This window comes from Furipterus horrens, unplaced genomic scaffold (assembly GCF_987537825.1).
Source record: "Furipterus horrens unplaced genomic scaffold, mFurHor1.1.pri manual_scaffold_4, whole genome shotgun sequence".
Classification (NCBI taxonomy): domain Eukaryota; kingdom Metazoa; phylum Chordata; class Mammalia; order Chiroptera; family Furipteridae; genus Furipterus; species Furipterus horrens.
Genome location: NW_028327174.1, coordinates 113,886,409 through 113,911,341, shown reverse-complemented (window position 1 = coordinate 113,911,341; position 24,933 = coordinate 113,886,409). Strand labels below are relative to the sequence as shown.

The 24,933-nt window shown below is 45.9% G+C and overlaps 1 long non-coding RNA gene across 1 annotated transcript; it reads right to left on the bottom strand.

Annotated features, from left to right (window-relative positions):
- Positions 1-6,654: 6,654 nt before the first annotated feature.
- On the bottom strand, positions 6,655-7,517 carry LOC150012703 (uncharacterized). Its single transcript, XR_016510772.1, has 3 exons — positions 7,441-7,517; positions 6,899-6,993; positions 6,655-6,689 (listed from the first exon to the last, which is right to left on the bottom strand). It is a non-coding gene; the product is annotated as an uncharacterized LOC150012703 (long non-coding RNA).
- Between the last annotated feature and the right edge of the window lie 17,416 nt (positions 7,518-24,933).

Here is a 24,933-nt window from a genome sequence, read left to right as displayed (position 1 = left end):
ACTGGAGACGGGACGAGCTGGAGGCAACTGAAGAGTTGGGGTGGCGACGGCGCGTGGACAGCTGGTGGCTGAACAAAGCGGGGTGAAGACCCCCGGAAGCGGGCCTCTGTCTCCTGGCCTGAAGGAGTGACGGGAAGGAGGCGGCGGGGGGGGGGGGGGGCAGGAGGACAGGCGCTCAGCCTTGCGAGGGCACGGGCTGCAAAGAGCAAAACTTGGGCCCCGGGGGACGAAGGCGGCCGTGGACTGAGGACACAGAAGATGGTGGGACAGGGGAAGCAGACAGAGGCATGGGGTCCGGGCGCTGAGCTGCTGCCGCCCGTGGTGCTGGCTGCGCATGGCCTGTGGGCTGGGATGTCGCTGCTCTCCTGGGCCCCCCGCGCCTGCCCTGGGCACCCAGAGCCTCAGCTGCGCCCACGGGCGAGCTCTCTGAGCCGGAGGGTCGTCCCGGCCTGGCCCGGACAAGAAACCGTCTTCCGGGGCGAAGCCGATGGGTGCCGCCCCGCGCCTTCTGACGGCCCCCCTAACCGCAGCAGCGCAGAGCCGCGGCCGCCCCTCCTGCAAGGGCTGCCCCTGGAGCGGAGTTCCCAGGGCCGTCCAGCCCGGGCCTGGGCGAGGGGTCCCCAGCACAGCCTGCCTCCCCGCTCTCCCCGGGGGCCCCGTCTGGCCGGTGCAGGCCTGTCTGCAGTCTTTTCGTGCCCAGACTCCGCACTCGGACCAGACTCTGCTGGGAAACCGGCCGATTCCACGCGGCTGACGGCCCGCGGCACGTCCGTGGCATCTGAAGCCACGGAAGGGAGGGTTCACAGGGTCGGGGCTGCAGCCGTCGCCCAGTGCCCTTGCCGTCCCCGCACAGTGGCCAGTATCTCGTCCACTTGCTGGAAAAGCAGCGCTGCTGTGGGTGGGAAACTCAAGTCTCCCTCCTCGGGCGTCAGGTCCTCGCATCTCAGAGCCCGGCCCGGAGCAGCCTCGGCGCTGGGGGGCACCCCGACCTCCTCCCGCAGGTCCCCAGGAGGCGGGGCCCACAGCGGTACCTGCCCCCGGACGCATGGATCCGCCGCCCCCAGATAACACACTGGCCCGTTTCCCAGTTTCTTTGCGCCCCTCTACAAAGAGCAGAGGCAAGGTCAGGTTGCGGATGGTCTTGCTCCGTTCAGCGTGGGAGGCTCGGGGACTATTCCGCGGCGTGGAACCCACGGCTGGGTGGCTTTCCTGAGGCTGCAGGGGCTGACCCAGCGGCGCGCCGGGCCCACGGGCCTCAGTGTGCAGCAGCCCCTTGGGAGACGGAGCCGCTCGTGTCTCCGCAATTCCCACCGGGCGCGAAGGCCGCAGGTTTGTTGCAGCGGCGAGACCTAAGGGTCGCAGGGCCCCAGTCCCCTGTGCAGTGGGTGTGCCCAGGGCCGCATTCCACGGGCGGGGGGCACGGCCCCTCTGGGCCCAGGCTGTGAGGGAGGAGGTGCTAGCCTGAACCCCGCGATCGTTGGGAACTGAATCATCCCAAGGCGCCGTCCGCGCTGCTCGGGGATCTGTTCATCCTCCCGCCGGCTCAGTCCGCTCAGGGGTCGGCCGCGGGGGCGTGGCGGGGACCGGCTGGCCTGGGCTGCGGACCGCAGACGCCTGCCTGCGTGGTCAGAGGCCGGGGGCTGTCCTGCCTGAGACCTGGCTCTCCCCGGCTGCTCCCTCGGGTGGGAAGGAAGATCCAAGCAGCCTCAGACGCGCCCACCAGCCCTCGGAGGAGCGGCACCTGGGGCTGGCAGGTCACTGCCCCAAATCCTGCATTGCTCCTCACAGGTCTACCGAGTGCCCTCATGTGCGGGAGCCGTGCTGGTACCTGGGGATGCCCAGGCACTGTGGGGCCGGTCCCCCCATGCGGGAGGGGGAAGAACACCCCTCGTGACCTGTGAGGCCCTCCACCCCCTAGACTGAGGTCCAGTTGATTTTGAAACAGTGACCAAAGCAGACATTTCATTCTATGGTCAGAATCCAAGATCGAGGGACAGAAAAGCAATGGTCCAGCTCAACCCCTGACCGGTGTGTGTCCCTGGGCAACTGCTACTTAACCCTAACCCTAAGCATAACCTTAACCCTATCCCTAACCACTAACCTCAAACCCTAAACCCTAACAACCCTAACCGAGGATTTCAAGATGGTAGACCCAACCCTTAAACTCTCAACTCCGACCCTGGCCCATGAGGAATACTACCATGATAGTATTCCTCACACCCTGACCCTGACATGAACCCTAACCTTCTGACCTTCACCCTGATCCTATTCATCTCCTCTGACCCTTGACCCCTCACTCCTGCCCCTGAGAGGTAATGCTCCTGCCCCCCATGACTCACCTTTGGAGTTGCATTTTTTCCTGTTCTTCTTTGCACTCCACTCTTACACCTTTGCCAGTGGTTTCTTTATCAATAATTTTCCATCCGCACTTTGGAACTCACTGTTATCACAATTTAACTTGACAAATACTAAAGCTGAGGTAAGAAAACGTGAAGGAACTCCAGAGAGCTCACTGGCGGGTGTGTGCCCAGAGCCAAGCACCCCACCTGTCTCGCACGGCACTGCTGTGCTGACTCTGACACCTGCCCGTGGGGGTGGTCCACACTGGAACATGCCCTGAACCCACGGATGCTGGTAAGCAATCCTCAACACTCACAGGACAGAGCTCTCGGGGGGGCTGGTGCGGCACTGAGGGTGTGGAGGTCGTTAGCGCTGTCCTGCTGATACTGCCAGGGCCTCGTCTGGGGCTGCTTTTCCACGCCCTCACCATTAGGCACAGCCACACGACTTTCTGTGGCCACTGCAGCTGAGGAGAAATGCATGGGGCCCCGTGACCCTTCCGGCAGTCTCCAAATGCCAACGTGGGACCCATCATCCACTGCAGAGCCATCAGTGGGACACGGCGGTCCCCTCCTCTGCCGAGGGCTCTGAGTCTGGGTGGCACAGGATGGGGCTTCTCCTACTTCCCCCCCGCAGGACCACATATGCATGTGAAGGGTTTGGGGCTGTTTGTTCACACGGTGTCATCGCTGTGACCTGACTGCTCTGGGCTGGAGGTGGGCGGACACTGGATCTGGAGGACAGATGGGAGGTGCATCCAGGTGGAGTAAACATATGAGTCTGCTTTATGAGGTAACAGTGAGTGAGCCTGGTCTGCTGGGTGGGGGGCAGCTGGGGCTGTGGAACCAATAAGGAATGTTTTGTTTGAATAACGAGACCGTAGATTTGACAACCAGTTTGGATCATGGGGTTGATTCACACACTGGGCTGAGCAGTTGGGGCTCTGATAGCTGAACTAAGACACAAAAAGGTCCTACCCACATGTGAGGGTATCGACAGGCCAGGTTTTAATTCAAGGACAGTGGAGCCCTGGACCTAGGGGACCCCGTTCTAGGACTTCGGGAGGAAAACCCAGTCATTTCCTGCAACACCTGGAAATGAGTCTCCTGACAGTTGTGACCGTGGGGCAACGCTGCCCTACTTTCATTCTCCCCTCCATGTTTTAAGAAAATACGTTTAAGTCTATAGATTTCCATTTACAAGTGCCCTCGTGATTCCCTTCTGCAGTTGAAAGCGTCTAAGCACCAAGGGCGCTGAGACAGAGTGCGGACAGATGTGCTCAGCAGCAGAATGAGTCACGCTCACCACAGCTGGGGAACACAGACATTCAGCCACATCGGTGTCTCCGCTCCTTAGAAGAGACCTTCTCCTTCTGCCTCACGGGGACAGTTTCAAATTCTTGTCCTCGGTGTCCTTAGAGTTCGCAATAATGTAATTTAGTATGAAACTCCTTTGAACTTCATTTTGAGGGGCACCCAATAGATGTTTTTAATCTGTAAACTCATAAACCAAATTTATGGGAAACACTCCTAATTTTTAAATTGAGAAATAATCACTCATTTAAGGTGTATAATTTAGTGGCATTTAGCACATTCACAAGGTTGTCTAACCATAACAACTCTTGAATTCTAGAAAGTCTTTATTAACCCATAGAGAAACCGCTAACTCCTTAGCAGTCACCCCTTCTTTCCACCGGTCCTCGGTGGTCACCAACCTTTCTGTCTGTGTAGACTTGCCTGCTCCGGACATTTCTATGAATGGAAACACACTGGCCTTTTGAGTCTGGCTACTTGCGCTATGCATGATGTTTTCAGAGTTCGTCTGTGTTATGTGGGGTCAGCAGTACTTGATTATTTTTATGGTGAATACTATTCCATGACATGGATACAGCATATTGCACTTATCCATTCATCTATTGATAGACATTTCGACCATTTCTATGTTTTGGCTCTTATGAGTAATACTGCCATGAGCATTTGTGCACATGTTTTTGTGGGGACATGTGTTTTTAGTTCTCTCAAGTAGATACTTACAAGTAGGACTGATGTGTCAAATAGTAGTTCTATGTTCGACTTTTAGAGAATCTGACAGACTAGTTTCCAGAGAAATTGTACCATTTTCTATTCCATTGATAATTTTAAGAATCATTTTACTTCTGTTTATAACTATGAAGATGGATCAGCAACCAACACAGTATCTTTAATAAATTATCCCAAAAAGGAGACATAGTGTAACTAATAAATTACATAGACTTCAAGTCAGGGCACTGTGCTCTAGAATGGCTGTGTCCTTATGGGCAAACCACCACCCCAAATTTCCTGGACAATCCTGGACAAACCAGAGCAGTTGTCCACCTACTGTGACAGCACCTCCCATCAGCAGTGAGAACTGACCGGTTCCAAGTGTTTTCCCAGTTTGGTGCCCGGCACCGTGAAGTACTACACTCGTATTTGTTTATCACAGTGCTCATGGCCCACACAGCAGAGCCTAACAAAGCCTCCACCTGGAAGCGGGAGGCTGTGACCCATAGTTTTACCTGGATTTTATTAGACTAAGGTATAATGGGGTCACCTGAACACCCCAAGGCCTGAAAGCCCCTTATTTCCTGAAAGGCACCTTCACACACAGCTCCCCAGGCATTGCTGCCAATTGTGTTTCATTCTTTAATGACGTGACCTGCTTCCCATTAATGACTCGGCCTAGTCTGGGCTTGTGACCCGTGCAAAGTGGGTGGTTCCCAGCAGCCTGAGCATGGCTCTCCCAATAGAGGTAAATTCCTTCTCATGCTGAGAGAGCCTGAAGAAGCTGAAGCTCCAGGGAAACCTTGGCACTGAGGGCCAGGCATGCTCAGGCCGGGCGGGAACACTGGTGGCAGAGACACAGGGCTCCTCACTGACCCCGCAGGTCTGCTCAGGGATGCGGTGACACTGCAGGGCACGGCCTCCCTCTGCGTGTTACTTGAACTCTCTTTCGTCACCTTTCATCAACTGAGCGTGAGGATAAGGTGGGAACAGGGTGTGTAGAGAAGAAGGGAAGATGGAGTCTGAATTCAGTACTAACTGAGCATCCACCAGAAAGGATCCATCATAAAATGCTTACGGCCCATGACAGTGAAACATCTTGCTAGTGCCCAGTGGGAGAAATTAAGCCAGCTCAGCCCCTGGAGTCACCTGTTGGGGACAATCTTCCTCAACTGGCCCTGATCTGCACCCATGTCTCCCTCTCTCTTGTCAGTGCACAAAGACATGTCTTCTCACATGTGCACATGTGCACACATGCTGCATTACCCAAGTCAAACTTATACTTTTTAAATCCCAAGTTCATTCTCTTTTTAAACCAGGAAGTGGTGCAGTTCTATTCAAAATGACACAGTGAGTTTGCTGTGCTTTCTGGGCACCTCTGCTGTGGGAAGAAGAGAGTAAGGAGGACAGGCCTGACATGACAAGCCTGGAGTTCAAAAGGAGGAGAGAAGGAGTTCAAATAACCGCCCTGGCCGAGCTGTGACAGCCACAAGGAAGCAGCCACGTGGTCCTGAGCCAGAGGTGCCACCCTCAGCTGGCCGCTGTCCCTGACCCTTTCAGAGGCAGAGTCCATGAGACAACATGTGCTGAGAAAAATAATTTTATTTTTAGAAGCATACGACTTAGAGAGGACCCTGTGTTGCCTCTGAACATACACAGTGTGCATAGGCACAAACACACACTCAACAGCCATGATGCGCTCAGCACGCCACAGAAGAAATGTACAAATAGCCCTGCTAGACTATAGAGGTACATGTGTATGTGGACACATACACACATGCCTTTATAGAATGCCATGCGCTGTCCTCTTATGCTCCCGGTCTTTACGTGCACACACCATTTATCTAGAACCTTCTCCGGCCCTCAACATTTCTCTGGCTAACTCCACTTCATCTTCAGATCTCCAAGTGCACATGACCTTCGTGTGAATTCCCACATGGAGTGTGACTCCCACAGCCTCTGAAGGCTCATGATGCAGGCCTATCACTGCGATATGTGGCTATCACTGTGGTTGGCTGCTCTGTCCAGGACAGAGGTGAGATTTTTCATCCGAGTTCATGATGCCTGTCTTAGTGCTTGTTATAACTTAATGCCCAGTATATACAGGTGTGAGGGTCTGCGCCAACATGAAGGAGCTTGTGATCTTCAAGGGTCAGACCTGACCACGGAATCTTCTGGAATCCTCCCAACAGCCCGGAATGGTAGCTGTCGCCTCTCAGTCCCGAGAGTTAGTTACCTGTGACGTGAGGTGACTCACAGCACAGGTAGTTTCCTCCTAAGCGCAGGTGACTGCCCATAACCACCCGTCTCCACTCGGCCTCACAGTGACTGAGAAGATAAAGGGGACACGTGTGAGCAGCTGCCCAGAGGTGGGGTCCTGGGGACAGGTCCCTAATGGTGAGTCCCAATGGGGGAGCCCGTCAGGATGGGCTCCTTGGGGTGGGTCCTGGGTTGGGGCTCTGGCAGGTGAGTCCCTGGGGTAGCCCCCTGGGGGTGAGCATTCTGGATCCCCATTGACAATCCCCATGGTCACTTACCTCTGGGCCACACGTTCTTCTGCACTGGCTCCTAAGACTAAGTAGTTCCCTACATGAGGAATTCTCCTTAAATATCCAACGGAATTTTAGTTTCCCTGGTGGTGACAGAAAGGAAGAGAGTATTTAAAAGAAGGTGTTGACAGGAATCATGTTCTAACCACTGAATAGGATCCCATGGATTGAGTGGGAGAAGGTGCTGATTATTTTAGGGGGGCCGTGGGGGTGGAGAGAACCAGAGAGATGGGGAAGCACAGGACCCCCCAACACGTTTGTGTGTTGTTCCCTGTGAAGGGGAGAAAAGAGGAAGGCAAAGTGGTCAAAGGAAAGGCTCTAGTTTGTGTTGTTTACAGGGCAGATCACAGCCTGTGGAAGCACAAGGTGGGGGAGGGCTGTGAAGGTGAGTCTGGTGACATGAGGACCTGAGCAGGGAGGAGGAAGCAGGACGCAGACATTGACGGACTTCCACCGTTTCACAGCAAAGGAGTGTCGGGCTGTAGGTGCCCAAAGGCGGGGGTGACTGTGGAAGGGAGGGGGGCTGCTACCTGCTGTGTGGAGCGAGCACCAGGCCACCGTGTTAACATCTCAGCACCACTGTCCACATGGCTGACGTGCAGAAAGACCGGAGTTCTGCAAGTGTGCGTGCCCTCTGCACTCAGGAGTTGCCGGTCTGGGTGGGACGCATCTCTCTCGTCTGAATGACACTGGTTCAGGGGAAGAGCTGGCCCCAGGCCTCAAGCCAGGAGCTCCAGACCCAGGTCAGAGCAGGACCGGCATCTGGGCTGCTGATCAGGGCCAGCTCTGTCTGTGAAGTTCCTGTGCTCATGGCTGGAGCCTTTTGGACTGCCACCCATCTGTGAGGGCCCCCAAAGTCTTGGGGCTCCCTGGATGGTGACTGGGCTAAGTCACCGCTGCTCTGCAGGCTGCATCTCCCTCACCAGCTTCTCTAAGAGGCTCCTGACACAGCTGCAAATGGCCCAGGCAGGACAGGACACCCCTGATGGGACTCAGTGTCATTTCCCAGGCCAGGGACGGACACTATGCTCATGCCTGGCTGGCCTCGCTGGACTAGTGTGGCCTTGCTCCAGGTCGCTGAGCTGTTTGCACCCTCCCGACCCCCAAAGCATGGTGGCCGCATGGCCTGCAGCTCACAGCAACATCAACATCTGGAACTGTGGGGAGGGCTGGCCCCGGCCCCCAGCGGGGAACCAGCAAGGGGAGGTGAGGAAAGGAAACAGATGATGCAGATGGAATGCGTGTGCTTTTACTCACATGGCCTGGGCTTCTCTGGGGCTTTTCTTTATCTGTTTACTCACCTGCAGTAAGTTCAAGTCTGAGAAGTCCCTTTAAAACAAGGTGGCTGGGTCGCCTGTGTTGACACCGGGGTCGTCAGGAGACCTGCTTCCATCTATTTCGGAGAAAAACTGGGCATCCTGCCCAGAGCTGGGTACAAGGGTGCATGTGGCCTCTATGGCTCTTTTGTCTGGGCCCCAGGCCATGCCAAGCCCAGTCCTCCTGGTTCTCATGACCTGGGAGTCTCTGGGGATGGGTGTGATGCCTTCGCTTTATATAAATGATGAGCTTTTAATAAATAATACGAAAAATGACCGGGCTGAGAGTTGCATATCGGGGCTGCTCTCAGCCTTCTGGAATTCCCTGGAATCACATCTCCAAGTCTCCCGGGCCAAGCCCAGGAGACTTGAGCTCTTCCCCAACGATCCCCAGCACCCTGCTCTACCCAGGAAGCTCGGTCAGAGGCAGCCCCGTCCCAGAAAGGGGTTTCATCTCTCATTGTGCCAAGTCATTTCTCAAGAGATGGGAAGTAGATCACGACACAGTTCGACCTCTAGTCTCAGCTTAATTCCTCGGGGTCACAGGGAATGAGCCTGATTCCCTTTCTATATGAGCTGTCATCAACTGACAAATACCTATGACTTTTTTCGGATGGTTAGCGTATGCCCAGGGATCCATGATCAGTAGGGTCCATGTTCATGTTGTTTATGCTCTGGATGACCCACACTCAGAGCCACCACATGCCATGGGGTCCATTCTCAGAGTGGGTCCCTACTCAGAAAGGCCCATTTCTGGAGGGTTTATCCTCAGGAGAGGCCTATGATTCAGGAGTACAGAGTCCGGACAATACACATTCAGGGTGTCTAGGATGCAGAAAATATATTTTCATGGTTTATACATTATCAATGGGGAACATACTCAGAAATAATTGTGACCATTGTAGTTTATAACCAGGGAGGTCCATAATTAGGAGAATTCACACATAGAAGGTCAAGGCTAAAAGAGTTCTTGTACAGGGTCTCCATATTCAGAAGAAGCCATGTTCAGGCAGGTACATATTCAGGCGTTATACATGATCAACAGGATACATGCTTAGGTGGGGCTATGATCAGGGAAGTCGATAATCAAAGCAGTACAGGATCAGAAGGGTCCATGTAAGGGGTTCCATGCTCAGAAAAATACATGTACTGGGGTTATAAATAATCAAGGCGGTACATGCTCAAGAAAATTGTGATCAGGGAAGTTGATTATTCTGGCGGTCAAAGATCAGACTGTTCCACACTGATGGGGTCCATGCTCACAAGTGATCACTTCCCAGGATTCCACATTCAGGAGGGTCCACAGTGAGGGAGTCAATGCTAAAGGGGATTAGTCCTGAGAATGGTTTTATTCTCACAACGGGTCCATATTCAGAATGATCTATGCTCAGGAGCTCCATGCTCATAGAGATTAAGCTCAGAATGTTCCACAAGCAGACAGCTCATGCACATGGTGGCTCCTCTCACAGACAGAAATCATCATCAGAAGGGTCTTTTCTCAGGAGTGACCATGCTCAGGATGAAGGGCGATTTATGGTCTGAGGATGTAGTCAGCTAGGTTCATACTCAGTCCTTCTACCCTCGGAAAAGTACACAGTCAGGGATTATACATATTCAGTAGGGTAAATGCTCAGATATGGCTAACACTAAAGCAATTTCTAATCAAAGCAGTCCATGATCAAGAAGGTCCACAATGCTCAGGGAGTAAATGTTCAGGAAGTTAGTTCCAAGTACAGGGGTTTAAAAAAACCAAGGGGTTACATAATCAAGATGAGCTATAATCACACAAATTGATTACTAGGGTATTCAAAGATAAGGATTCATGCATATTAGGTCTACACTAAGAGGTGATTATCACCAAAAATGCCACGTTCAGGAAGGTGCATGCATAGATCAATATCATTCAAACTTCCACTGTCTAGGCTTACCGGGGTATGACTCAGAAAGACTTCATTCCCAGGTGTGTCCTACTGAAAATGGTCTGTGCTAAAGAGTGCCTATCGTCACTGGGCTCTAACACACAAGGTGGGTTATGTAGTCAGGTCGGTCCATGCATAGGAATCCATGACTGATGAAATCCATGTTCAGGGTATATGTCATTAAGGGGGTACCTTGCAAAGAAAGGCCTGATTGTGGGAATAAAAACATAATAAAGTCCAATTCCTGGAAGGTGTATGATTAAAGAGTCGATGAGAGAAGTGTTTAAAACAAGACAGGTCCTTACTGAGAATATAACAAAGTGAGTTTTGTGTCGATGTGCTATACATGAGCAAGAGCAACATTCTCAGCAGGGTTAAAAATATATACAATAATCAGATCTTCAATGACTGGAATTCCATGAGGAGCAAGTTACATGCACAAGGTCACACATAATTGAAGGTATACACACTCCATAGGAACAAAGGTTAGGAAAGGTGTTAAAAGAGCAATCTCTTTGAAATATACACAATTTTCGAGAAGATCCTCATAAGTGCTAAGGGTCAGAGATCCCATGATCAGCCGAATCCATTCTCATGTATCATATGATGGATATCTGAAAAAAGAATTTCCACGCCAAGCAGATTTCTTCTGCCAATGGAGTTCTTTCTTAGAATAGTTCTGTGTACTTGAAAGCCCACAAATAGAGGTTTCTCTATAGGTAGCGGAGTCTATAATTCAGGGATCTCATTGCCATCAAGAAACACACTCAGGCACTGTGTGCCAGTGGAAGTGTCCAGCTTTTCCTACAGTGAGTCTTTCTGCCATTTTTGTCAGCTCCCTGGTATCTTTGACACTCTTTCGACTGCCATCTTTAGTCAGGGCAAAAGTTTCCCAGACATGCCCAGGGACACATGCATCTGTTCATCCAGGATGGGGCATTGGGCCCATGCAGCTCACATAGGCCCTGTATGAGCCTCCTGCCCCCACTATGTCATGAGTGACTGCCATCACACATTTTCACAGTCACACTGTCTTTGTTTACAGTTTGCCCCAGGCAACAGTGTCCTTCTATAAGCACCTTCCTTCAGGAAGGCATGGGCTGCATTAATCTACCTTTGTTAAGAAATGTACCTTAAGTATTGTGCCTTCTGTTCCATGGGCACCCTCCTCTGCCCATTACCTTTTTGTAGGACTGGGGGTGGATAATCTGGATCCGGGATCTCACCTGTTTTCCAGGAACCTATTGTCCCATCTACCCTGTTGCAGCTGGTTTCCTTAGGATAGATATTTAGAAGTGAAATAACCAGGTTCAGAGTAAGTGTATTTGAAGGGTCTTCATATTAGCAAATTATATTTGGAAGTCTCTTTTATTTTTAAAGTATATTTTATTGATTATGTCATTAGTTGTACAAATTTCTTATCCCTTTGCTCCCCTCCACCCAGGACCCCCCTTCCCTCCAGCAATTCCACCCCCACTTAGTTCAGGTCCATGGGTTGTGCATGTAAGTTCTTTGGCTTAACCCTTTCCTATATATTCTTAACTTCCCCCTATTTTATACCTACCAAGTATGTTTTCTTTTCTTTTCTTTTAAGATTTTACTTATTTTCAGAGAGAGGGGAACGAATGGAGAGAAACATTTATGTGTGGTTGCCCCTCACATGTCCCCAACTGGGGAACTAGTCCACAACCCCGGCATGTGCCCTGACTGGAAATCAAACCGGCAACCCTTTGGTTTGCAGGCTAGTACTCAATCTACTGAGCTACACCAACCAGGGCCCAAGTATGCTTCTTAATCTCTTCACCATTTCTCCCCTTTTTCCCCCCTTCCCCCTCCCAGCTGATAACCCTCCAAATGTTCCCCATGCCTATGATTCTGTTCCTATTCTCATTGTTTGCTTAGTTTGTTTTTGTTTTTATTATTTTTAGATTCGGTTGTTGATAGTTTTGATTTTGTTGTCATTTTTTAAAAGTATGTTTTGTTGACTATGTTGTTAACAGTAGTTCCAATTTTATTTCCCCTTTGCTCCCCTCTTCCCAGTACCCCTGTTTCCTCCAGCAATCCCACGCCCCTTAGTTCATGTCCAGGGGTTGTGCATATAAATTCTTTGGCTTCACCCTTTCCTATATTATCCTTAACGTCTTAAAGATTTTAATAAGTAGAGAAATTTATCTAAACTGAAATTATAAAAAATCTTTAATATTTTAAAACAAATTGAAATTACATTTTATTTCCAAGTTACCTATTATTTTCCCATGTTGCTTTTGAAGTTTTGCATGTTCATCTGAAATGGTATGGGTAAGCTAGAGCTAAATATCTATGGAGAGCTTAATTCTTTCCTGTTTCAATAACTCCTAAATGCCTCATTTTGAAACAGTTTTTCATATATACAGCCTCCTCTTATTTAATAGGTAATTTCATAGTTTAAAAGATATTAGAAATTATCCAGCCCAACCAGATTTGAAGGTCATCTTGTTATTGGAGAAACCCTGGTTCTTCTGGTCAATGCAGTAAAGAATTACAGATGAGTAAGCCTATTAATATGCATGCAAAGTTTATTAGTGAATGGGAGAGCAAAAGCAAGGGTGGCCAGAGGGCCAAGAGGGCCAAGAGAACTAGTCCTTTGTTCTGAGGACTTACAGTTGGTGGGATGGGGGTGAAGAAGTTACATATTGATTGACAGGTAAAGAAATTGCCAGCTTTTCTCGGGGGGCACATGACTACCTGAACTTAGATATGTATGGGGGTATGTTAGCTTGAATCCTCATCTTACTCTAGACTCTATTTGTTCATTTTGCGTGTGTGATGGGAGGCAGGCAGTAAATCAAGAGTTGTTTTATGGGCTTCTTCTTTGGCTGCTGTAGACCCTTTCCTGCCTTTTTGGCCTGGGATGAAAGTGCAGTTTCAAAAGCTTTCCTTTAAAAGGATACATAGAATTTAAAGGACTTTCCTTCTCCCTGCTAATATAGTTTTTCCTGTGATATTGGGACACCTGGCAATATTATCAGACCAGGCCCAGGACTGCTGAGTTAGCGGGTGAGACATGCCTCCTTCTGCTACTCATCCTACTGTAACGATCTGACTTTGACTAGTGTCATCTACTGATTTTTTTCCTTTCTCTCTCTACTAATATTTGCCTATTTGCCTATAAAATTATCTAAGTATTTATCTTTGTAAATACGCTTCTACTTTAGACACTTCCTTTGCCAGTTTTCTTTTTTTTTAAGATTTATTTATTTTTAGAGAGTAGAGAGGGAGAGAAGCTTCCCCCTGTCTATTTTGTACGTACCAAGTATGCTTCTTTTTTTTTTTTTTTAAGATTTTATTTATTTACTTCCAGAGAGAGGGGAATGGAGGGAGAGAAACATCAATGTGTGGTTGCCCCTCACATGCCTCCAACTGGGGAACTAGCCTGCAACCCAGGCATGTGCCCTGACTGGGAATCAAAACGGCAACCCTTTGGTTTGCAGGCCGGCGCTCAGTCAACTGAGCCACAGCAGCCAGGGCTGCTTTTCCAGTTTTTAAATGATGTTCTTTGATTCCCAGCTGTGTTAGTTTCCCAATGACTGCCATAACAAAGTACCACAACTGAGTGGTTTAAAGTAACAGAAATTTATTGTCTTATAATCTGTAGGCTAGGAGTCCAGGATCATGTTCTCTTTGAAATCTTTAGGGGAGGATCCTTCCTTGCCTCTTTGAGCTTCTGGTAGCTTTGGACATTCATTGGCCTGTAGATGCATCACTAACTTCTGCCTCTGCATTCACATGCCTGTCTTTCAAGTGTTCAAATTTCTTTCTCTTTTTAAGTGCATCATTTATGTTGGATTAAGGGCCCAGCCTACTCTGTTATGACCTTATCTTAACTAATTACAGTGGAACCTCAGTTCTTGAACTTAATTTGTTCACAAGGCTTTTGGAGAAGGGATTTGTTCAAAATCTGAATAATTTTTTTCATTAGAAAAAATGTAAATTGAATTAGTTCATTTCAGACCCCCAAATGATTCTGTTTAACCTTTCTTATATACAGTACATGTCTAATGTACTGTTTATAAACAAACACTTGAAAAACAAAGGACGTGAGGTATAAATGAAAATTTAACAAAAAGGAAATAAAATGTACAGTAAATGAAAATTTATGTACACACTAGAACTTACCTTTATGTTGAGAGCCATTGATTTCTGAATATGGAAAGGAGGGATGGAGGGATGGAAGGATGTTATTGTTTGGAAGGGGAGTCCCCTTCCATAAAAACATGAGGTAGCTGTCTGGGGTTCTTTCTCTTTTGTATCTGCTCCACTAGAACTTGCTTCAGGCTCACTAAAAACTTATCCAATGATGTTTGTTGATGCCTGCATTTTAACACTTGCCTGAAGTGAAACACTGCATCTTCGTTGACCAAATTTATTAAGAGGTTTGCTACTTTTTGTCAGGGTGATATTTCTCAATAAAACTTTGCATTTCTCCCCGTTTCATAAACATTTCCTTGATTAGTGACGTAGGAATATCCTCTCTTCCCTCTCTTTCTACCTCTTCAATTGCAGATTGAGTGTTTGACTGTACATCTGCAATGACCCCATTTCCTTATAAATAAGGTCACATTCTGAGGCATTGGGGATTTAAAGACTCCCAACATATCTTTTTTTGTTAAATTTAATCTTTATTGTATTTTTTTCCTTACCAGCTAGACTCCTTATATCCTCCTCCCCCAGCAATCACCACACTGTTGTTCATTTATATGAGTACTTTTTCCTTTTTGCCCAATCCCTCCACCCTTTATCTTCCTGCTCCAGCTGTCATCTTGCTCTCCAATGTGAATCTGTACCCATTTTCCTTGTTAGTTCAGTTTGTTCATTAGATTCCACATACGAGTGAAATCATATGGTATTTGTCTTTCTCTGACTGGCTTATTTCATTTAGCATGATGTTATCCAGGTCCATCCATACTATCACAAATGGTAAACCTTTCCTCTTTTTTACAGCTGAATAGCATTCCATTGTGTAAATGTCCCATAGTTGTTTTATCCCCTCATCTACTGATGGATAGTTGGGCTGCTTCCATATCTTAGTGATTGTAAATAACACCGTAGTGAACATAGAGGTACTTGTGTGCTTTCGAATTAGTGTTTTGGGTTCCTTCGGCTATATTCCCAGAAGTGGGATTGCTGGGTCTAAAGGCAGATCCATTTTAATTTTTTTTAAAGTATATTTTATTGATTGTATTGTTACAGTAGTTCCATTTTTACCCCCTTTGCTCCCCTCTGCCCAGCACACCCATTTCCTTCAGGAATCCCACCCTCCTTAGTTCATGTCCATGGGTTATGCATATAAGTTCTTTGGTTTCACCCTTTCCTGTATTATTCTTAACTTCCCCCTGTCTATTTTGTACCAGCCCATTATGCTTCTTAATCCCTGCACCATTTCCCCATTTCTCCCCCTCACCCCTCCCAGCTGATAATGCTCCAAATGATCCCCAGACCTATGATTCTGTTCCTATTGTGGTTTGCTTAGTTGGATTTTGTTTTTATTTTTTAGATTCAGTTGTTGATAGTTGTGAGTTTGTTGTCATTGTAGTGTTCATAGTTTTTGTCTTCTTTTTCTTAAGTAAGTCCCTTTGACATTTCATATAATAATGGCTTGGTGATAATGAACTCTTTTAGCTTCACCTTGCCGGGAAGCACTTCATCTGCCCTCCCATTCTAAATGATAGCTTTGCTGGATGGAATAATCTTGGTTGTAGGACCTTGCTTTTCATCACATTGAATACTTCTTGCCAGTCCCTTCTTGCCTGCAAAGTGTCTTTTGAGGAATCAGCTGATAGTCTTATAAGCATCCCTTTGCAGGCAACTCTGCTTCTCTCTTGCTGCTTTTAGGATTCTGCCTTTATCTTTCACCCTTGGCATTTTAATCATATGTCTTGGTGTGGTCCCCTCTGGGTTCAGCTCACCCGGGACTCTTCATGCTTTCCTTTGCCAAATTTGGGGAGTTTTCCTCCATTATTTTTTCACATAAGTTTTCAATTTCTTGCTCTTCCTCTTCACTTTCTGGCACCCCTATGATTCGGATGTTGGCACGTTTAAAGTTGTCCCAGAGGTTCCCAAGCCTCTCCTCATTTGTTTCAATTCTTGTTTCCTAATTCTGTACTGGTTGACTGTTTTTTTCTTCTTTATGTTTAAAATCATTGATTTTTACCCATTTCCTTCCCTTCACCATTGGTTTTGTGTGGATTTTCCTTTGTTTCACTTATCACTTACCCTGGCTGGTTTGGCTCAGTGGATTGAGCGTCGGCCTGCGAGCTAAGTGTCGCTGGTTCGATCTTCCAGTCAGGGCACATCAGAGAAGGAAAACTCTGATTCCAAAAAACCTCCGCTGCCTTGCGGCATACCTCTTCAGGGGAAAGGCTAAGGGAGTAAACCCCGACAGAAAATCCGGAGCCGGAGTCCCTAAGGCGGTTTGACGTTGTAGTCAACACCGGCAACTCCTGCGGCGCACCTGAAGCCAAGCTGTATTGACTCCGTCTTTCCCTTGGACCCTTCAGCTGCGAAGAGAAGGGGGGTCTGCTGCATGGGCAACAGCAGACCCTCCATATCACCCTGCCCAGGCTCTGTAGCTTCAGCTTCACTGGAGAGGACACTCCAGCGTCATCGCAAGATGTCGATTCAACACGGGAGGAGACAGATACCGTGTCACTCCCGAGTGACTGCACAACCATTCTCGGCGGTGCAGATAGACTCTTAAGAAGCTACACCATCGTCTCTCGAGACGGACGGCTGCCGACGACGACTTGCAAATATATTCTCCCAGTTAGTAGGTTGTCTCTTCATTTTGTTGAAGGTATTCTTCACTGAGCAAAAGCTTTTTGGTTTGATATAGTCTCATTTGTTCATTTTTGCTTTTGTTTCCCTTGCTCAGAATAACAAATTTAAAAAGATATTAATAAGAGTGGTGTCAAAGAATTTACTACCTTTAATTATTTCTAGGAATATAAGGTCTCAAGTCTTATGTTTAAATCCTTAATCCACTTTGAGTGTGTTTTTGCATATGGTGTAAGAAAGTAGTCCAGTTTTTTTTTATTCATTTATTTTTGCATCTATCTGTCTGATTTTCTCAACATTCTTTATTGAAGCAACTGTCATTTTCCCATTGTATATTCTTGCCTCCTTTGTCATAGACTAATTGACAGTGTAAATGAAGGTTTATTGCTGGGCTCTGTTGTCTGTTCCATTGATGTATGTTTTTGTGCCAGTACATTACTGTTTTGATTATTATAGCTTTGTAATATAGTTCAAAATCAGGGACCATGATACCTCCAACTTTGTTCTTCTTTCTCAAGATTACTTTGTCTATTTGTGGTCTTTTATAGTTTCATAGAAATTTTAAGATTACCTTTTCTAGTTCTGTGAATAATGTCATTGGTATTTTGATAAGAATTGCATTGAATCTGTAAATTGCTTTGCACAGTATAAACATTATTTTTACTTTTCAATGACAGTTGATACTTAATATATTAGTTTTAGGTGTACAGCTTAGTGGTTACACATTTATATGACTCATGATGTGATCATCTAGTAAGTCTAGTACTCACCTGACCTCATACATCGTCGTCGTCGGCAGCCGTCCGTCTCGAGAGACGATGGTGTAGCTTCTTAAGAGTCTATCTGCACCGCCGAGAATGGCTGTGCAGTCCGACTCGGGAGTGACATGGTATCTGTCTCCTCCCGTGTTGAATCGACATCTTGTGATGACGCTGAAGCTACAGAGCCTGGGCAGGGTAATATGGAGGGTCTGCTGTTGCCCATGCAGCAGACCCCCCCTCTCTTCGCAGCTGAAGGGTCCAAGGGAAAGACGGAGTCGATACAGCTTGGGTTCAGGTGCGCCGCAGGAGTTGCCGGTGTTGACTACAAAGTCAAACCGCCTTAGGGACTCCGGCTCCGGATTTTCTGTCGGGGTTTACTCCCTTAGCCTTTCCCCTGAAGAGGTATGCCGCAAGGCAGCGGAGGTTTTTTGGAGTCAGAGTTTTCCTTCTCTGATGTACCCTGACTGGAAGATCGAACCAGCGACACTTAGCTCGCAGGCCGACGCTCAATCCACTGAGCTAAACCAGCCAGGGCAAACCTCATACATAGTTACTATAATATTATTGGTTATATTCCCTATGTTGTGCTTTATATCTCTGTGATTATTTTGTAACTGTCCATTTGTTACTTTTTAAATCATTTTTTAATTTTTCAATTACACTTGACATACATAACTTGCTTAGATATTACATAACTCACTAAATAACTCCCCAACCCCCTCGGCCATGGACCGATATGGGTCCACGGCCTGTTAGGACCAGACTGCATAACAGGATGTAAGCAGCAGGTGAGTGGGGAAAGCTCCACTCACATTACTGCCTGAACTCTGCCTCCTTTTTCCCCATCACCTTGTATGTGGAAAAATTGTTTTCCACAAAATCAGGCCCCGCTGCCAAAAAGTTTGGCAACCACTGACTAAGTAATCATCTCAATAAGTATTGTACCCATCTGACACCACACATAGTTGTTATAATATTATTGACTATATTTCCTATGCTGTATTTTACATCCCCATGACTATTCAGTACCAATCAATTTGTACTTATTAATCCATTCACCTATAATATTGGTTTGGTTGTGATGAACTCTTTTAGCTTTTTCTTGTGTGGTAAGTTCTTTATCTGTCCTTTGATTCTAAATGATAGCTTTGCTGGATAGAGTAATCTTGGTCGTAAGTCCTTGCTTGACATCACTTTGAATATTTTTTTGCCAAAGTTTCTGTTGAGAAATCAGCTGACAGTCTTAATGGAGCTCCCTCGTAGGTAACTAATTGCCTTTCTCTTGCAGATTATCAGTCTCTCCTTGTTTTTAAGCTTTGCCATTTTCACTACATTGTATCTTGGTGTGAGATTCTTTGGATTCATCTTGTGTGGGACACCCTGTGCTTCCTGTACTTGTATGTCTGTTTCTTTCAAGTTAGAGAAGATTTCTGTCATTATTTTTTCAAATAGGTTTTCTATTTCTTGCTCCCTCTCTTCCCCTTCCAGCATCCCATAATGTTGGTACACTTGAAGTTGTCCCACAGGCTCCTTATAATGTCCTCATTTTTTTAATTCCTTTTTTCTTTTTGCTGTTCTAATTGGGTCTTTTTTGCTTTCTTATATTCTAATCTGATTTGATTCTTGGCTTCTTCTGCTCTTCTGTTGATTCCCTCTAAATTATTCTTCATTTCAGTTAGTGTATTCTTCATGTCTGACTGCTCCTTTTTATGCTATTGATGTTATCACTAACTTTATTGGGTATCCTTATAATCAGTGCCTTGAACTCTGCAACTTGAACTTGATTGCTTGTTTCCATTTTGTTTAGTTCTTTTTCTGGAGTTTCATTCTGTTCTGTCAGTTGGGCCATGTTTCTTTGTCTCCTCATTTTGGCAGCCTCCCTGTGTTTGTTTTTATGTATCATATAGAGCTGCTATGTGTCCCTTGCTTGGCAAAGTGGCCTAATATAGAAGGTGTTCTCTAGGGTACCACAACACAGTCTCCCTGACCACCAAACTGGGTGCTCAAGGTGTACACCCTGTGTAGGTTGTGTTCACCCTCCTCTTATAGTTGAGCCTTGATTGCTATTGGCACCTCAGTGAGAGGGATTTACCCCCAGGCTAATTGGTTGCAAGGACTGACTGCAACCACTGTGGGGAATCAGCTATTCAGGGGAATAACACACAGAGCAGAACTTACTTCAATAGGACTCTGATGCCCACTGAGTTGGCTCCTTGAGTGTGTCGCTTGTGAAGATGATTGGGTGATGGTGATTTGAAGTGGTCTGAAGTTGTATACTGGGTACACTGGTTCTGGAGATTTCCAGGAGGTGCAGACCAAGTTTAGCCACTTCTTGTGTTCTTCCTGGGGCCACCAAGCATGGGCTACAAAGCAATAAGCAGAAGGCTTCTAGTTGTGCTGGGCTTGGAGGTGCCCAGGTGAAGATAAGTTGCAAACCAAGGCCAGCTGCTGCTAGTATTGGGCCTGGGCCACTTAGTGAGAAATATGGGGCACACTGAGGCCAGATGCTGCTTGTCTGAGAGATTTTAGAAAACATCTTAAGCATGAGTCAAGACAGGACATTAGTATGGAAAAGCCACTGGAAACAGCTAAGGTGGACCCAAATGTTGGGTGAAGCAGGACCTCAGGGAATCACTAGAGTGGAGACAAAAATTGTGAGCCAGGTTGTTAGAGTCTCAGATATGATGCCTACATACTGGTTCTGTGGCTCTGTGGGGTGAGGGCTCATCAGGGAACAATGGCGTCTGCCAGCACTTCTGTCTGAGAGAAAGTTGTCTGCGAGCTCTTGCCCTGATGCCAGACATTTCAGTTTCTCCCCATATGTTCCTGGTATCTTTTGAGCTGCTGTCCCAACACTGGAGCTCAGAACAAGTGAGTTGAGTAAGTCCATGCACAGTCCCATTAATAGAAATGTCTGGGACTCCAGCATCCCTCTGTCTCATTCAACCTCAATATCTGCTGATTTTAACAGCCAGAAGCTATGGGGACTTCTCTTCCTGGCACTGGAACTCTGAGCTGGGGGGCCTGGTGTGGGTTTGGGACCCCTTGCCTCTCAAGGGGGGCATATGCAGTCAAGATATCCCTCCAAATTTTTATCTGTTACACATGGGTGTGGGACCAGCCTGTTCCTCATCTCCAGCACTCCTACCAATCTTGATGTGGCCTCTTTAATTCCCTAGTTGTAGGACCTCAATTCAGGCAAATTCAGGCTATTCTGAATAATGATTGTTCCAAGTTTAGTTGTAATTTTGATGTGGTTGTGGGAGGATGCATGTACCATATTTACCTACACCACCATATTGACTAGAAGCCACTATTTTGTACTTCTTAATCCCTTCACTTTTTTCAAGCAGCCTTCAATCCCCCTCCTATCTGGCAACCATCAATTTTTTCTCTGTATCTTCGAGTTTGTTTCTATTTTGTTTGCTCACTTATTTTGTTTTCCATATAAGTGAAATATTATGGTATTTGTCTTTCTGTGTATGACTTATTTTACTTAACACAATAACCTCTCAGTCCATCTATGTTGTCAAAAATGGCAAGATTTCATTCTTTTTATGGCCAGGTGATTTTTCCATTTTATGTACATACACATTTTCTCTATCCATTCATCTATTGATGGATAACTAGATTGTTTCTATATCTTGGCTATTGTAAATAACGCTGCTATGAACACAGGGGTGCATATGTGCTTTTGAAATAGTGTTTTGCGTATCTTCAGATATATACCCATAGGTGGAATTGCTGAGTCATATGATAGTTTTATTTTTAATTTTTTGAGGAAGCTCTGTACTATTTTCTATACTGGTTGCACCAAATTACAGTCTCACCAACAGTACACAAGGTTTCCCTTTTCTCCACATTCTCACCAGCACTTGTTGTTTGTTGATTTATTGATGACAGTGATTCTGACAGGCATGAGATGATATCTCATGTTGGTTTTAAGTAGCTTTTCTCTGATAATTAGTGACATTGAGCTTTTTTTTTTAAGTTTTATTTTTTGGTTTTTCAATTACAGTTGTCCCATTTTTTCCCCATTGCTCCCCCCTCCCAGCCCATCCCTTCTCCCACAATTATATCCCTCCCCTTTGTCCATGTCCATGAGTCATTCATATACGTTCCTTGACTAGACCCTTCCCTTACTTATCTCCCTTCTCTCCCTCCCCCCTCCCCCCTACTGACTACTATTCTAGTCTTCGCCTATTTAGTTCGTTTGTTTGTGTTGCTCTTTAGTTTCCTGTATTAGGTGATATCAAATGGTATTTTGCTTTCTTTGCCTGGCTTATTTCACTACGCATAATTCTCTCTAGTTCCATCCATGTTGTCGCAAATGGCAGGAGTTGCTTCTTTTTTTCTGCTACATAGTATTCCATTGTGTAGACGTACTACAGTTTTTTGATCCACTCATCTACAGATGGGCACTTAGGCTGTTTCCAGCACTTAGCTATTGTAAACAGGGCTGCTATGAACATAGGGGTGCATAGGTTTTTTTGAATTAGGGTTTTAGGATTTTTCGGGTATAATCCTAGCAGTGGAATCGCTGGTTCAAAAGGCAGTTCCATTTTTAGTTTTTTGAGGTAATTCCACACTGTTTTCTATAGTGGCTGCACCAGTCTGCATTCCCACCAACAGTGCAGTAGGGTTCCCGTTTCTCCACATCCTCGCCAGCATTTGTTGTTTGTTGATTTGTTGATGATGGCCATTCTGACAGGTGTCAGGTGGTATCTCATTGTGGTTTTTACTTGCATCTCTCTGATGGCTAATGATGTTGAGCATTTTTTCATGTGCCTAAGGACCTTCTGTATGTCCTCTTCGGGGAAGTGTTTGTTCAGGTCCTTTGACTTTTGCCTATTGGCCATCTATATGCCCTCTTTGGATAAATGTCTATTTAAGTTCACTGCCCATGTTTAAGTTGGATTGCATGAGTGTTTTTGGTGTTAAGTTGCATGAGATCTTCATATATTTTTATATTAACCCCTTCTTGGATATGGAATTGGCAAATATTTTTTCCGTTCAGTATGTTGTCTTTTCATTTTGCAGGTGACCTTTGCAGTGCAAAAATTTTTTCTTTAATGTAGCTCCATTTCTTCTTCTTCTTTTTCTTTTTTTTATTTCCTTTGTCTAAGAAGACATATTCAAAAAGGCATTGTACATATTTTAATAATATTAATTCTTTCAATCCATATATATGGTATATTCTTTTATTTACTTGTATCCTCTTTCATTTTTCTTTAATGTCTTATAGTTTTTAGAGTACATATCTTTTACCTTTTTGGTTAAACTTAGTCCTAGCTATGTTAGTCTTTTTGATGCAATTGTAAATGAAATTGTTTCTTTTTCCCCCCCTTTTAATGGAATTATTTTTGTTTCAAAGTTACGAGGAATGGTTTATTTATTTTAAATTATATTTTACTGATTATGCTATTACAGTTGTCCCAATTTTTCCCTCTCTGGCTCCCCACAAAGCATTCCCCAATCCCTCAGGCAATCCCTAAAACTTTATTTATGTCCATGGGTCATGTATATAAGTTTGGCTACTCCACTTCCTATATTGTACTTTACATTCCCATGGCTATTCTGTAACTACCTATTCGTACTTCTTAATTCCCTCACCTCTTCATCCATTCCCCCAAACCCACCTTCCATCTGGCAACCATCAAAATCTCTCCTTATTCATGAGTCTGTCTCTGTTCTTCTTGTTTGCTTAATTTGTTTTTTAGATTCAATTTTTTATAGATATGTATTTATTGCCATTTTATTGTTCATGTTTTTATCTTTTTCTTAAGTCCCTTTGACATTTCATATAATAACGGTTTGGTGATGATGAACTCCTTTAGTTTTTTTTCTTATCTGGGAGACTCTTTATCTACCCTTCAATTCCAAATTATATCTTGGCTGGGTAGAACAATCTTGACTGTTGGTCCCTGCTTTTCATGACTTTGAATATTTCTTGCTGTTCCCTTCTAGTCTGCAAAGTTTTTTTTTTTTTTTTGAGAAATCAGCTCAGTCTCCTGGGAACTCCCCTGTAGGTAACTATCTGCTTTTCTCTTGCTGCTTTTAAGATTCTCTCTTTATCCTTAACCTTTGGTATTTTAATTATAATGTGTCTTGGAGTGGGCCTCTTTGCATTCATCTTGTTTGGGTCTCTCTGTGCTTCCTGGACTTGCATATCTATTTCCTTCACCAAATCAGGGAAGATTTTTTTCACTATTTTTTCAAATAGATTTACAATATTTTGCTCTTTCTCATCTACTTCTAGCACCCTTGTGATGCTGTTACCAAGCAAAGCAGGGCTCGTTCACAGGTGCCTTGCTGTATGATCCAACAATTAGTGTTGAGAAAAACAAGTCTTTATTTGCAATATTCCACCCTTGGAGGGCCTTTGAGCACTTCAGCTTAGATCCCTGTTCCCCCTGAGACCCAGAACTTCCCTTGCTCCCCAAAAGGCTATAAACCAAAACTAAGCACAATAGTTTCCCATTCCTTATCTGTCAACTCTCTCCTACAGGATCCAGGGTACATTGTCATCAGCCTCCGTATAATAGTCCAGAAAATCATGTGCTGTGTTATGCTGTATTGTAGTGAAGACCAGGAAAGACACAAGTCCTAAGAGGGTGTCCTCTCCATATGTCCTGAGTTCCAAGAGTATAAATAGAGTCCAGGTCTGCAAAGTGAAGTCCTTGGTGGCTCCAATTAAAGTAGCAGCATGCCTCCTTTCCTACTAGTCCAGGCTGCATGGCCAAATCCTGACTACAAACTGCACAGCTGCTTCTCCCTTCTCATCGCAGACCAACTTCATTACAAATTGCATAGCTGCTACTTCACTACAGGCAGTATGGCTGAATCCCCTTCCAGCCCACAGCTTCTTCTTTGTGGTCACTCCTCCTCTTTTCCTCTACAGTCACTCCACCCACATGGCCCTCTCTCATGGCAGACCAGCTCTCCTACAAAGCTGCCTAGCTGCTACATCATGGCTGTCTTCCTACATACCAGACCTCCTAGCCAACTCCCATCTACACCCTTTCAGGCTGTGTGGTTTCTCTCTTTTATGGCTGTCTGCCTTTATTTTAAATGCTGACCCAGAGCACCATACATCATTGTTATGAAAAGTATCTTCAGCCCATCATCTACCCTTTTGCCCTGGGCTGCAACACAGCTATTATCTAGTTACCAACTTATCATAGACATGCAAAGTACCTTAAAAGCTGTACTAT